This window comes from Amblyomma mixtum, chromosome 2 (genome assembly GCF_055824585.1).
Source record: "Amblyomma mixtum isolate Tamu chromosome 2, ASM5582458v1, whole genome shotgun sequence".
In the NCBI taxonomy this organism is placed as follows: Eukaryota; Metazoa; Arthropoda; class Arachnida; order Ixodida; family Ixodidae; genus Amblyomma; species Amblyomma mixtum.
Window position 1 is genome coordinate 10583279 of NC_143013.1, and position 14867 is coordinate 10598145.

The following is a 14867-nucleotide window of genomic DNA, read 5'->3' on the forward strand; positions in this document are numbered from 1 at the left end:
ACTGGGATTTGGTTTCCGGGTAGTGCCCGTACACCCAAGACTCGTCACCAGTGATTATGACGTTGATGAAGTCGGGGTCACTCTTTGTGGAATCCAGGATGTCCTGTGAGACTTCAACACGAAGCTGATTTTGCTCCGCCGTGAGCAACTTCGGCACGAATTTCGCCGCAACTCTCTCCATAGCCAAATCTTCGGTGATAATGGAATGTGCGAAAAAATTGCTCCTGTCCACCTCTTCCTCAATTTCTCGGATAGTCACGCGACGGTCCCGCATCACCACAGCGTTCACTTCGGCAATGTCCTGGTCATTTCGGCATGTTGATGGCCGATCAGAGCGTGGCTCGGTCTCCACCGATGTGCGGCCATCTCTAAATAAATTGTACCACTGCTTAATCTGTGTGCTGCTCATAGCATCGTCACCGAAAGCCGTCTGAATATTCCGAATGGTTTCCACTTGGCTGTCGCCCAGTTTATGGCAAAATGTGATGCAGTTGCGCTGCTCCTGACACTCCGCCATTTTCCTTACAATAAAAAACCGACGAGAGCACTGCGCACTGCCTCACTCAAATGCTGCGTCCCAGCGACTGACGCTATCGGCAGGCGGGAAAAAATTCGTGAATGCGTACGAAGGTTCAAGGTCACCTGATGCAAGCGCGATTGTTTCATATCCATCAGGTGTTCGCAAAAAAAAAAAATAAAGTCGGATACTTTTCTAACAGACCTCGTACTTAGACATGGTAAGAATTTAGGAAGATGCCATTGTGTCATCAGTTATCATGTGCCCTATCTGTGCCACAGGCAGTTCTTTCGTTTTCAACTTGAAGGTGTCCCTGATGTCTTGCTGGAACCAAAACATGAAGCACACACAGTGGCACATTCACTTGTATAGACACATGTATAGACATGTATAGACAGATAAGCACATGTATAGACAGATAAGCTCTCTTTCGTCAGACCAGACACACCGCTTTCGGCAACAGAACATCAGACAAGCAAGATATCAAGGTACGAAAAAATATGAACTAGCGACGCCCTTACAAAATTTTTTTTAGACAGTCTAAAGACTGTCCATAGACTTCTCTCTATGAAGTCTATAGACTTTCTATAGAGAAATCTTAAAGAATAGTCTACAGTCAATACAAGTCCTATAGACAGTCTATAGACAATCTATAGATTTACGGCCATACCATTTTGGAGAATTTTTTCTATAGACAGTCTTTGGACTATGAATAGACAAAAGAAAATATCTATAGGAAGACAATAGAGTCTATAAAAAGTCTATAGACTGTCTATAGACCATTTTTATGAGGACAGTAAACTAGTGTGCACTTTTTGCGCCCGGAGAAATGTGGCTATTTAGACTTGAGAAAGCGCTTCAGTGCAGCATAACGACCGCTAAAGCCGTGTGTTATCCTAATTGACTTCATCACAATCAAAACACGATAATCCGAACTTACACCGCCGTGGTGGCTCAGTGGTTATGGTGCTCGACTGCTGACCCGAAAGACGCGGGTTCGACCCCGGCCGCGGCGGTTGAATTTCTATGGAGGCGAAATTCTAGAGGCCCGTGTACTGTGCGATGTCAGTGCACGTTAAAGAACCCCAGGTGGTCGAAATTTCCGGAGTCCTTCACTACGGCGTCTCTCATAGCCTGAGTTGCTTCGGGACGTTAAACCCCAAAAACTAAACAATAAACCAGATAATCCGAACTTGAAGGCTGCTGAAAATGTCTTCAAATTACTCACATTTCGAATTTAGGGTAGTCCGCGATTAATCTAAACTTGAAGAGGACAAAGCCGCCGGTTCGAATAAACCAGAAGTTCGAATCAAGCGAGTTCTAACTGACAAGGTTTCTGTCATTGGGATCGACACTGCAAGTGCTGATGTACACATATTTTATGAGTTTTCAACCTTGGCAACTTCGCACTGGCGAGAAATGAGTACTAATTATTCACCTATAGGTCGGACTCAGATCAAGGACGAAGCGGCAAGTGCTTCTCAAAGAAAGCTTTCCAACCAATGGTGTCGACCTATTGTCATGACGTCACGCCCAATTCCCTTGCACCTGCTAATCATTCATACCCAGAAATTCTGGACAAGCGCATTTTTCAACGGGAAAGTTGTTTATGAACGCAATTTTTCGAATATTGTAAAATTTCACGATAACAATTAATATATCAGCAGATCCGTCCATGGGACAGTTTTCTACTACGTATGCACTGAAAAAAAAAAAAAAAACGCACCCCACTGATTTTTTTATTAACTGCTCGGTTTGAGAGCAACGAACTTCAAAAGCAAGATTTTGCTACAAATCGGAAGGTTCGACCATTACCATCGCTATATTCATAACACCACCTTACTATATTCCACAGTTACCTCACAATTAAAACCGACGTCCAAAAAAGCTGGACCTGTGCGATAGGATGATGGCACGTGCAAGGCTGTGGACCGCGACGTCGTGAAAATAGGTCGACACCATTGTTAGAGGGGCCTATTTCAGAGCCATTTGCCGTTCCGTCTTTGAGTTGTATCCAACTATAAAGCGTATACCGCGTGGTTATACAATCCAAGTCCGTTCCACTCACCGCAACTGGTGTCTACGTAGCCCCGCTGGGGTGCGCGTGAAAATCCCTGCAGTGGCGTTCGCATCACTGTGTATACGCTCAGGCGAAAGCGCTGCTGCCCTTGTGGGCCGTTAACGCACAAGAGAGAGAAACGGAAGCTCGGAAAACGCAGACGCGCGTCCCACATAACTGCAGCAACAACGTGCTCGGCGCGCGAGCGTCGGAACTACACTTCCGGTGCGTGTCCGGAAGCGGGACTGAGCAGTTTCGTACGTGCTTTGCGCTCGTGCGGAAGCAGCCGGCCCGGCGCATCCTCGAAGCATCGTGACGTAACGTGAAAAAACAGCTTCCCTGTCTTTTTCTGTTTATTTATTTCCGTTCCTACAGGGATGGCGGTTTAACATTGGCCCGTGTTTAGAAACGACAGGTGCGCGCTGCATCCTGAGGAGGAAACAACCGTAGTGGACAGTTAATATGAAGAAGTCTATTGTCTAAGCATTAAGTGGCGTCATCATCACAACCACTGTTGTTGTTGTTGTTGTTGTTGTTGTTGCGACTGTAGGAAGGATGAAAGGGAAAGTGCACGGGCCTGCCCATTGGCTCGGGCTGAGCCACAATCGATTCCACGTGCAGACAGAGGAGAGTTGAAAGATGTGAGAGGAAAGAATAAAAGAACAGACGCGCGTCACAACAACCGCGTCCGCCGAAGCGACGACGCTGCCACCAGTTTGCTTCCTTAAATAGCCCAGTATAGGAATGTGTGTGGCTCCTGACACGGTTTCTGATCACCTGGGTTTGGTGGTTTGGTTTATGGGGGCTTAACGTCCCAAAGCGACTCAGGCCATGAGAGACCCCGAGGACTCCGGAAATTTCGACCACCTGGGGGTCTTTAACGTGCACTGACATCGCACAGTACACGGGCCTCTATAGAATTTCGCCTTCATCGAAATTCAACCGCCGCGGCCGGAATCGAACCCGCGTCTTTCGGGTCAGCAGCCGAGCCCCATAACCACTGAGCCACCGCGGCGGCTGATTCTTTGACGCGCACTGGCATCGCACAGCACTACGCGGGCGAAATGCAATGTGTTGTTTCATGTGAACGCACGTTGAAGAACACTAGGCGGTCGAAATTAATCCGGAGCGCTCCACTACGGCGCTTCTTTCTCTCTTCCTTCTTTCACTCCTTATATGTTCATTCTCTTTTTTATTCCTACCCTCGCGGCTAAGTTTGAGGCACGGTGTAAGAAATATTTCAAGTTTTAGTGTGTCTTCTTCACGCATGCCATGTCGCCTGTTGGTGATGCGGGTGATCAGTCGCACGCATGATCACCCGCATCACCAACAGGCGACATGGCATGCGTGAAGAAGACACACTAAAACTAGTCAGAAGCCTAGTAGTCAGTCGAATCACGTACAGCCTACCCTACCAGTGCCTCAACAAAAATGAAATACAACAAGCGGATGCCCTGCTACGCAAAGCATATAAGACAGCGCTCCGACTACCACGCAACACGTCTACAGAAGGAGAGTTTCAAATTGGGCTAGTTGGTGGTTGTTATTCTCGTGCATTGTTGCGCTTACGAAGGAACGGGGACACAATCAGGGACGACACATATGTGATTGCGCACAATCAGATTGCGCACATATGTTCTGTGTCGTCCCTGATTGTGTCCCCGTTCCTTCGTAAGCGCAACAATGCACGAGAATAACGTCTACAGAAAAACTCATGGCCCTGGGATTACACAACACCTTTGAGGAGCTACGAGAGGCGCAGCTTGAGTCGCAAAAACTCAGGCTGTTGCAAACAACGACAGGAAGAGCACTCCTGCAGAGGCTCAGATACCGCGAGCAGATGCGAGAAATGTCGAGGACGGCAACGATCTTCGACGAGCTTCGCAAGACCCTCAAGGTAGCGCCAATTCCAAAAAACATGGATCCCAACCTCCATCGAGGCAGAAGAGAAGCGAGGGCCGAATTCATCGAGAAAACATACGCTCCTCAAGGCACGACCGTGTATACAGACGCGTCTTGGAGAGGAGGAGATACCAAAATCGCTGTAGCGGCGGTGGTCGATTTGTCTTTACGCGAAATGACCAGCGCGTCTCTCCGAGGCTGCACAGCTGCAGAGTCCGAGGAAGTAGCCGTTGCTCTAGCGGTGGCGGAGGGCTATAGAACCGGGCGGTCACTAACAATACTTACGGACTCTCAAACAGCCTGCCGAAATTACATGAATGGCAGGATAGGTCGTCACGCGCTCCGTATACTCCTCGCAGCGAGTGACAGAATTAAAAACCGGGAAGAACAAAACGACAAGATCCGACACAAAATTGTGTGGGTACCGGGGCACACGGGGGTGCCAGGGAACCGAGAGGCCGACAGGATAGCTCGAGGATACATTACTTTCCGAGCTTCCGACGAGACCGCGGAACTCGCGCCAGCACCCAGGGAATACTCGGCCATACTAGAAAACTATAGAGGCAGAAGAATGCGATATCCCCCACCGCACAAATCTCTCAGCAGAGAGGAAGCTGTCACTTGGAGACAATTACAAACAGGCTCTTTCCCAAACCTACATATACTAAACAAAATGCACCCTACGATATACACGAACAAGTGTCCCTGGTGCGACGAAAAACCTACACTATACCACATCACATGGGCCTGCCAAAACATAGACGTGGTCCCCAAAATACAAAACCCGAGTGCGGAGCAGTGGGAGACTCTGCTGTCCAGCGACCGCTGCGAAGACCAACAAGGTCTGGTACAGCGAGCTCAACGGGCGGCAGTGGCCAGCGGAGCCCTGGACTGAGGGCAACCGACCACTGATTAGAGGCGGACGACTTCGACAGAGAAGGCTCCTGGGGGTAGAACCAAGACGTCTCTGAAGATGCCCCCAAACCGCAGGAAAAACCATTAGTGTAAATAAAGTTTTCCCTTCCTTACATCGTGGTTTGGGGTGTCCACCCTTAGCGAGACAGTTACTGCGCCTTTACTTTCGTGAAAAACAAGTTGTTATTATTGCGCCCGGAAGCAATTGAGAGTACCGGTCTCATTTCTTTTCATTTCAAACCACGTTTTCTCCCTGCATTGACAAAGCCATTGATTAGGCAAATTATAAACTGCAGGGCTTCGAATTTATTTACTCCACATTTTGGTTCTGTAACGTGTACTAGCATCGCACAGCATTGGTTAGGCATTATTTGGGAAACTATATCAGATGCTGAGCAATGAAGAAAGTCAACAGCGTTTCCACCACGAGCGTTATTGAAGTTCAAAACCAGATAAAGGGCGGGATTTCTTACCTCTGCCCGTGGGTGTACGTATCGAACACCGCACGGTGCAGTAATAGCCTTGAGCGTAGTGTCGAAAATAAATGAACAAGAAAAGAAATACCGTTGCCCTCTATAGTGACGCATGCGCTATGTCGCAGTATTTGTCATTCTGCCTCTAACCAGCCGGCGGTTCCTTTTGCCCCACGGGCTACCGTGCAGGAGTCACCGTCACAGATAAAGGACAAGCATGGCGGTCAACACGTGCGGCCTTGTGTAGGTTTATATCGTACGAATCGGCATTTCTTTTCATTCATTTCTTTCCTGCCGTAAAGGAGAACTAATGATAGCTGCTGCAGGCGTAGTACGTATATGACACGCCATTTTTGTATCGCAGTGCTGTACAGGACAAAATCTGGTATTACGGGCACGGATAATGGGGTCTATGTGCGTTTTTCTAGAAACTTTGGTAGGGGACAGCGGAGATGCAGTTGGGGAGACGAGATTAGGAAGACATATTCTGGTTGATGACGGCGATGAGACTCTGACTAGAAGGCCGCTTTGGTCTCCGTGTGGTGTTCGCAGTTATAAGGCGACGATATGATTGAAGGAAATGCAGAAGACTCATACGGCTCTGGCCGTGGCCCTGAGCCTCGTTATCCTGAGCGCGAATGAGTTTCCAACGTGTAGAGAGAGAGAAAGAGAGAGCCCCTTAATGAAAAAAAAAAAAAAAACAGAATTTAGCCGACGTTTAAAAATAGGTGGCATGGTAGCTGCTCCGCATGGGGAAGGGAATTTGGGAGATAAAGACGGAAGGAGAGCGGTGCGGACAAGATAAAATAAAATAAATAGAAATGGAGAAGATAAAATGCGGCCACTAAATGCGTACTAAGGTGCATCGAGAAGTAACGGCGTAACGTATGAAATGGTGAAGTGGTGACAATGGGCTAAGAAAGTTCGCTGCGTGAAGAAAGCATGAGGGTAATATGGAAGGTGAAATTAGAGCCTGTCAACATGCCGAGTGTCATTTAAATATGCAAAGAAAAAGTTAATTTCATGCCTCTGTTGATTAAGGCAGGCTAAGGGACCTAAAACACTGTCGATTGTTGGAGGCACTGGGAGAGATTCTTCGCGTGATGTTCATAGAACGCGCGCTCGTCAGCACATGCAGGGCACCCAAGCAGGCTATGCTCCACAGTTTCGATCGAGCCACAGTTGTCACAAAGCGAACTGGTCATTTGACCGAAACGGTATCGAAAGCGTCATCGTACTCGAGCGCAAAGCTATCTCATCTGCGAACGTTGGCCAATCGCTATCACCTGCTGTATAAGCATATCGGTCAGTCACGAAAGTACGCAAGCTTGAAGAGGGCAGCTTTTATTGGATGCCTCAGTTTAACTTCGTATATGTAGAACATTCACCGATGCTCACTGTCGAATACTGTTGAATATAGCCAGTAAAACTTGCCGAAGCTGATCGAAAATATTTCTGAGACTCGGTTTCCGTTCAGATTTATGCAACTCAGGAATCCTGCTCTTGTAGCTGTTACAAAGATACAGTTCACAAACGCGACAATTCACTACAGACTTAATTCTTAATGCACATATTTTGAGCGATGTGGGAGGCGAGGGAGCTTGGAGCTCGTCGGCTGATTGGAAGTGAGGGACACCATCGCTTAAGGACTGCAGTAGCCTTCGCGTGTTCACCCCGCGAAGAGAACTACAGTCGAGCCAAGTTATAGCGAAGCGGTTTATAACGAAGTAATGGATATAACGAATGAATGACGATTCCCCCTTGCAACCGCAGCCATCGGGGGCTATAGCGAAGCTATGGGTATAACGAATTTTAATAGGAAATTGGCGTAGCGTGGTCTTGCTTCAATGCCGGCATAGTACCCAGCTACTCTTCCGAAGATGAGTGATGATAAAATAGAAACAGTGCACTGCAATGACATACATCCCTATCCGGATGACCTCGACCCAGGTTCAACTGTTGCAACGACCTCTCTGAAAGCACTGACCCTGTGTGCCCGATCCACTGTCCGAACTATGCGCTTCCCATATGCAAGCCATGCACCGAACTATACGTGCAGTTGATACAACATTCTCTTCGTCACTGTCGCCAGCATAACCTTCACCACTACTGAAATAAACATCGCGCTCTTTATAAGCCGCAGTAAAAAAAAAAAAAACACTTTTCCACTTACTGCACGTTTCTCGGTCGGTGCTCAGGCGACGGTGGGCATCCTTTCTCGAATCAGGCCGGCGGAATTCCACTCTCCAACAAGAGTGCGGGTTGCGATTGGGGTGACATATATGATTTCTGGCTTCCTTTGAGCTGGGCGATAACGAGCCAATTCGCTTACTTAGCGTTCCATTCTCAAAGAGAATCTCACTGTTTCCACCCGCAGTAACTATATCGCGGTTCACACGCTCTCCAAGCTCCACAAGTTCGAAGGCCCGGCTGAGCAGTCGCAAACAGTTAGTGTGCAGCGTGCTGACGCTGCTCTCGCCGGAGAGACAAAGGCACTGCGGCCCATGCTATGTGCGCACAGATGCGACCTTGAACCCGGCTCTCTTAACTGGGTCTGGCCGAGTGGATGCACGCGTCGCTGCGGCAAACAGAGCTCCCCGATACGGGACGCTATCGGTCAAGCCCTTCAAAAGTGCCGGCGCCGCGGCAGGCGGACGCCCCATACAGAAGCTCGTTGGCTACGCCAGCGAGCGAGGACCATGTCCCAGAGGTCACTGCTAGACTCCCATACAGCTGTGCGTGTCTGTACACATCCAGCGAGAGCGCCCTGCAGTTTAAAATGTTTGCGCAGAAATCAGTGCTAGAATGAAAATTTTTCGGAAGTGTGATCCACGGTACAGAACAGACAGAGGAAGATCCCCCTCTCTGAGGAGGAAAAAACGTAGAAAGGCTAAGTGAAAACTAAGGGAGGAAGCGTCAGAGAGAAGAACTACTTGACATTGCTAGTCCCAAAGGAGAAAAAATTGGCAGTGGCTTAGCTCTGGTTAAGCCCGGATATACAAGCGAAAAGCTGCAGTTATGCTTTGTTTGACGTCATGGCTGTCGCAGTTCGCGCACAATGCATTGGGAGCACCACGATAACGGTGTAGGCAAGCGCGTTATATAGCCCTCCTTCCGCGTGCGCAGTAACTGTGGTAAACACGGGGCTGCAAGTAGCGTAATACGAGGAAGCCGAGCGTGCGCCGATGCACACTCGGTGAACACGCGCAGAGCGCGCGAACGACGGCGAAGGTCGACCGGCGGACCACCTGCGCCTCTCCAGTGACGTCACGCGGCGAACTCGCGCATGCGCAGCTGCGGCTAAATTTGATCACGGCGCACACCAGACCCGGTGTTGACTAGCCTAGTGAAGCTTTTCGCTTTAAAAGTTCTTTCGTCGAATTGTCGGTGAGCGGACTGAGCTGAGCCTTAATACTTCACTGCGCTTCTCCAGATGCGGGCTCAGTATTTTTATCTTAGAATCTAAAAAATCAATCAATCAATCAATCAATCAATCAATCAATCAATCAATCAATCAATCAATCAATCAATCAATCAATCTTTTTTCGTGAGTAAGCCCTTATAAAAATGGTCCATAGACAATATATAGACTTCTTATAGACTCCGTTGCCTTCCTATAGATATTTATTTTTGTCTATCCATAGTCTATAGACAAAAGTCTACTAAAAGTGTATGGCCATAAATCTGTAGATTGTCTATAGACTGCCTATAGCATTTGTATTGCCTATAAACTGTTCTCTAGAAGCTCTATACAGAGAGTCTGTAGACTTTATGGACAAAAGTCTATGGACAGTCTATAGACTGTCTAAAAATTTTTTGTGAAGGAGTGCTGCTTTGAATCAGTTATTCCGCCGTGGATATTAGAATGACTTTCTGAAGCGGATATTAAAATGTATTTGCTGTTTGCAAGGAAACGAAACGGCCTCTTAGCCTCGGTCTCAATGAAATGATGCTTTATGTTTAATGTAATTTACGGTGTCATTTTCCGCGCAAAATTCAGGATACCGGGCTTGTTTGCGTTGCACTTATACTTAGCGAATAGCACTCGTCGCAAGAAGTTCCCTGATCTGAAAGTCAATGCAGCGAAGTGCTCTTAACTGCGAACTCGTCGCGTCCCAAATTCGGGCAGGCTTTGCTGCTCTCAGGAGGTCGTGTTTTCACCGCCACTTAGAGGCACTACGAACGGACATACACTCAACTAAGTGCCTTTCCGCAAGCGTGCACTTCTCCCACGAAAGATGCCCTTTCTAAGCTCTTCCTCTTAATATTGGCAGTGTGTCGCAAAGTGCGGAGATAAAGCATCGGGCTAGAAACTTAACGCTCTCAGTGCTCGGCTAATCTAATTATGTCATCGCGTAATTTTTCCTTTTTTTTAACTCTTTCTAGAGAGTGCGCTTGTGAACACGCCTACTTCCCGTTTCGTTCAAAGAAGCCGGCCAATGGGGAAGAATTGTTTTCACTGACGCAGCAAAACGTCGTAATCGCACGGAGGACAGCGGTGGCTAAAATGAACGTAGGAACGGGCTGATGAATTGCTGCTTCTTTATTAATAGTTGGTTTATAGATCTTTTATTAATAAACATGGAGAGTTGCCGCGTAGTAGGCGGGGCCTAAAGTTTCTACGCACAGCAGGGACAGATGTAATCGAATAAAGGAAAATGTGGAAAAAAAAACGGGCTAAAGGAAACAGCGTGAGATGCGAGCTTTTAGCAAAACTCAATGTACTCTAGTGTAAAGAGGATTTCGGGATGAAAAAATAAATTTAGCAAAAAGGACGCGAATGGAGAGTATACTGCAGCCCATAAAACAAACAAAAAACGCGTAAACTCAAGTTAAAACGAGAGAAATAAAACTGAAGAATAAATGGAATGAAGGGAGTAACAGAGCGAAATCTCCAACGTACGAGTTGCACAATGTGATAATATTTATTACGAGCTCAAACATGCGTGCTTTGGATTGCTGCTAACAGGTGTAGAAAGCTCGCGGTATTCCACTCCCTCCGCGCTTGCGCCAGTAGCACACTGGAGACCAATCAGGAACATGGATAACCACATGGAAATAAAATCATGAGAATACAAACAAAACTATACGTCGTCAAATTTGAGAAACCGAATGCGCGATATCATTTGCCCAGCATCTACTAGTCTCTGGTATCCGTACGAAGCGACACCGCAAAAACGAGACAGGAGGTTTTATTTATAGGCGCTATTTTGCTCATAGCACCCCTATTGTTGCACAGTTATTGAAAAGCTTTCTACATGAGAACACTGTGAGTACTCTCTGACTTCCCAAATAGCACTTAGTCTGCAGAAGTGATCGTTTTTTTTTTGTAATTCCGTAAAAGACGAATTATATAGTACGCGGGGTCTGACGAGGATTAATATATACAGTCGAACCACGCTATAACGAAATCGCTTATAATGAAATATTGGATACAACGAAGGAATGACGATTCCCCTTGGAATCCCGGCCAACACGGGCTATAACGAAGCTATGGCTATAACGAAGTAATCGCCGGTTGCCATTAACTTCATTACAACGAGGTTCATCTGTACATGGAGCGTCGATGGAAGCTTGCAGTGATCACTTAGCACAGCATAGTATACGTTACGCGACTGCCATGGAACCAACAGCCTGGCTGCGTTTAGGCTGCGGGCGCATTTTATTATCCACATGCTGCAACAAATGCTTACTTAGAGGTCGTTACAGCCAACGAAGTTTGCGCCGCATATTGCAGAAGTTCAGACGAGGATGTGAACATGGGCCTATTGCTGAAGCCCAACCCACGCTTGTTACTCCGGCAAATTCTGTAACTAGTAGCGTCATAACGAGACGTTACAAATGGAGAAAAAGTCGCCTTTTTCGATCCAAGGACTTCTTTTTCTACAACCGTGCTTTCTCCCTAGATACCTGCCTCAATGTTTTGTAGTCCAATACGACTCCTAACTTACAAGATAAAGCATAATTATTATTGCTCTCACCTGATTTGATTCAGAGGATGTAGAACCTAGCCAAACGGAGAAAAGGAACGAGTTTCGGGCGATTATCTACAGGGGTAAAACCGTCTGCAGCAGTCTTCGACCGCTTGAGGGGCAGAGAGATATCATTCGTACTTTATCTGACCACTTGACGAGGAGCTGTGTAACCAACGAGGAACGCTGCGATAGCTTATATCTCAAACGATAGGCGGAATAATTATAGCTGGGTGTATCGACGTTCTCCACAGTTTGTTCGTGGCGTTAATCAAATCGGTCGGCACCCCTGTTCTACTTTGATGTCAGTGCAGACTACCGCCCCCTGTCGCCCCACCGCCCTCTACAAGTCTTGTCCGAAAATTGGAGGGGCCACTTAAGCTCCACCTTAAGGGTATGACGTGATAGCGTGAGTGAGTTAATGCCCGTATATGCGGAATTGGTCACTCTGAACTTTACATTCATAGATCCCTGGCAGTCCTCATGCCACTCCTGGCGCAGTGGTGCAGTAGTGAAGCGATGCGCCACTGCCCTGCAACGGCAGGTGCTGCCATCTGGAGGGGCTTGCGCGACCCAAGTTGTTCTTCCCGACAAACCTCTTACTTGAGTAAAACACGTTTTTGGGCAAGTTGGTAACATTCTTGATTCATATTGCAGCGAAGAAGCACACACACACAGAGAAGGAACACGAAAAAAAAAAACACACACGGACGAACGCTGCACATATTGGTGCGTTTTGGCGCACATATTGGTGCGGACGAAGCAGCGTTCGTCCGTGTTTTTTTTTGCGTGTTCCTTCTCTGTGTGTGTGTGCGCTTCTTCGCTGCAATATGAATAAAAAAACCTCTTACGAGCAATCCTTAATTTAACTGCTACCTATTAGGGCGGTTATAGTTTGCTCACAATCCGGTGGGCGGGTCGTGATGAAACCACAAGGTCACGTGACCTAGGTAGTCCGCCTAGGTTGCTTCTCCAGGGGTGGTCGCCTGGGCCACCCTCTGCCTCCCTATTTATCGCTCACATCGCCGACGCCGACGACGCCGTATTTTGCGTCAGGGGGACTCCTTTGTTAGTTATAATTCACAAAATGTTTTTAGCACAAAATTCATTCAGCCTCGACTGCCTTAAATGAGTCAATGTTTCTCAACTGTTTGAATGTGCAAGGAACCCTGGCCAATCCTCCACTGTGGGTATGTGCCACTCCAACAGAGTGCAACAACAACAACAACGGAAGCCTCAACGCTATCGCGTTAAAAATGCGCCTCTGGCTCCAGTTTCAGTTTTCAGGCGATAACTGCTTCGTCACCACGTGGCGCCGAGTAGTTTGACACGACGCATAGTACGGTAATTTCAAAGAAGTGAGTTGCAATCCAATTGAATCGTTACCTTAGTAGCCTCTCTATACTTTTTTTTTATCAGAGCTAACTTGCACTAGCTGACTTTCTCGTCTAATGTATGCATGCATGTATGTATGTATGTATGTATGTATGTATGTATGTATGTATGTATGTATGTATGTATGTATGTATGTATGTATGTATGTATGTATGTATGTATGTATGTATGTATGTATGTATGTATGTATGTATGTATGTATGTATGTATGTATGTATGTATGTATGTATGTATGTATGTATGTATGTATGTATGTATGCATGCATGTATGCATGCATGTATGCATGTATGCATGTAAGACTGTTATATGATTTTGAGTGGTAATTGTGAAATTGGGCATACAGAGTGAGTGTGTGTGTGTTTGCCTTCTCATCGGGATCTCATGGGTAAAACGCTTTATGGTACTAATTTTTATTCGTTTGTTGCGTAGTTTTATTGTAGGGCACATTGTTCTTTTGTGGCGTAGTTAAGTTGATGAATGAAGTCCGTGTATTCCATTACAATATTCACTTGCATTTTAACTATTGTACTCAGTAAGACAATGTATGTATTCTGTTGCACATTTCATTTGTATTTGAATTATTGAAGTGTATATGAAGTCGCTGCTGCCAAAATGGTTCCCTGACCTAGTCAAGCTGTCCTCACAGCTTTTTGTCACGGAAGCCATCAACATTGTAATGTTGAAAATAAATTTTGATTTGATTTGATTTGATGTATGCATGTATGCATGTATGCATGTATGCATGCATGTATGTATGTATGTATGTATGTATGTATGTATGTATGTATGTATGTATGTATGTATGTATGTATGTATGTATGTATGTATGTATGTATGTATGTATGTATGCATGTATGCATGCATGTATGTATGTATGCATGCATGTATGTATGTATGTATGTATGCATGTATGCATGTATGTATGTATGTATGTATGTATGTATGTATGTATGTATGTATGTATGTATGTATGTATGTATGTATGTGTGTATGTATGTGTGTATGTATGTGTGTATGTATGTATGTATGTATGTATGTATGTATGTATGTAATAAAGTGGTTAATTAAACGTCTATGTATCAGCTAGGTCGTACTTATATGCATTACGCTGCTCTCACTACCATCTCCGGCATGGTCTAGTGGTTAGGATACCTGGCTCTCACCCAGGAGGCCCGGGTTCGATTCCCGGTGTCGGAACTTGATTTTTTCCTTTTTTTATTATTGCATTATTTGTGTTGCATTGCTATCATACAAAACTTCGCAGAGGGACCTTCATGCAGATACTTGCTAGAGTTCTAATACTTGGTCAAATGTTTAGGGTAACCCCCAAGGTGGAGTAGATTTGTAATAAGGGAGTAATTACTCATTGGCATCCACCCGAGCGCAGCCATACGGCTACAAAGGAAAGCTATACATCTTTCTCAGAAACTTCGTAGTTAAAGAAAAATTCGTCCTGGTCCGGGGTTCGAACCCAGGACTACCGCTTCACCGGAGCAGTCGCTCTACCAATTGAGCTAACCGGGACGGCAAGCTTATGGTAGGGCGAGAGCGAATTGATCAATGACTCGAAGTGGGAACAGTGTTGGTCAAATGTTTAGGGGAATCCCCCAAGGTGGAGTAGACAGTCTAATAC

At 46.3% G+C, this 14867-nt stretch overlaps 1 protein-coding gene and 1 non-coding gene across 4 annotated transcripts in view; both read left to right on the forward strand.

Moving 5' to 3' along the window:
- Positions 1-14867, forward strand: part of LOC149358383 (uncharacterized) — an 80072-nt gene that overhangs the window by 36754 nt on the left and 28451 nt on the right. The gene's annotated exons all lie outside the window — the stretch shown is intronic.
- On the forward strand, positions 14360-14431 carry TRNAE-CUC (transfer RNA glutamic acid (anticodon CUC)). Its single transcript has one exon. It is a non-coding gene; the product is annotated as a tRNA-Glu (tRNA).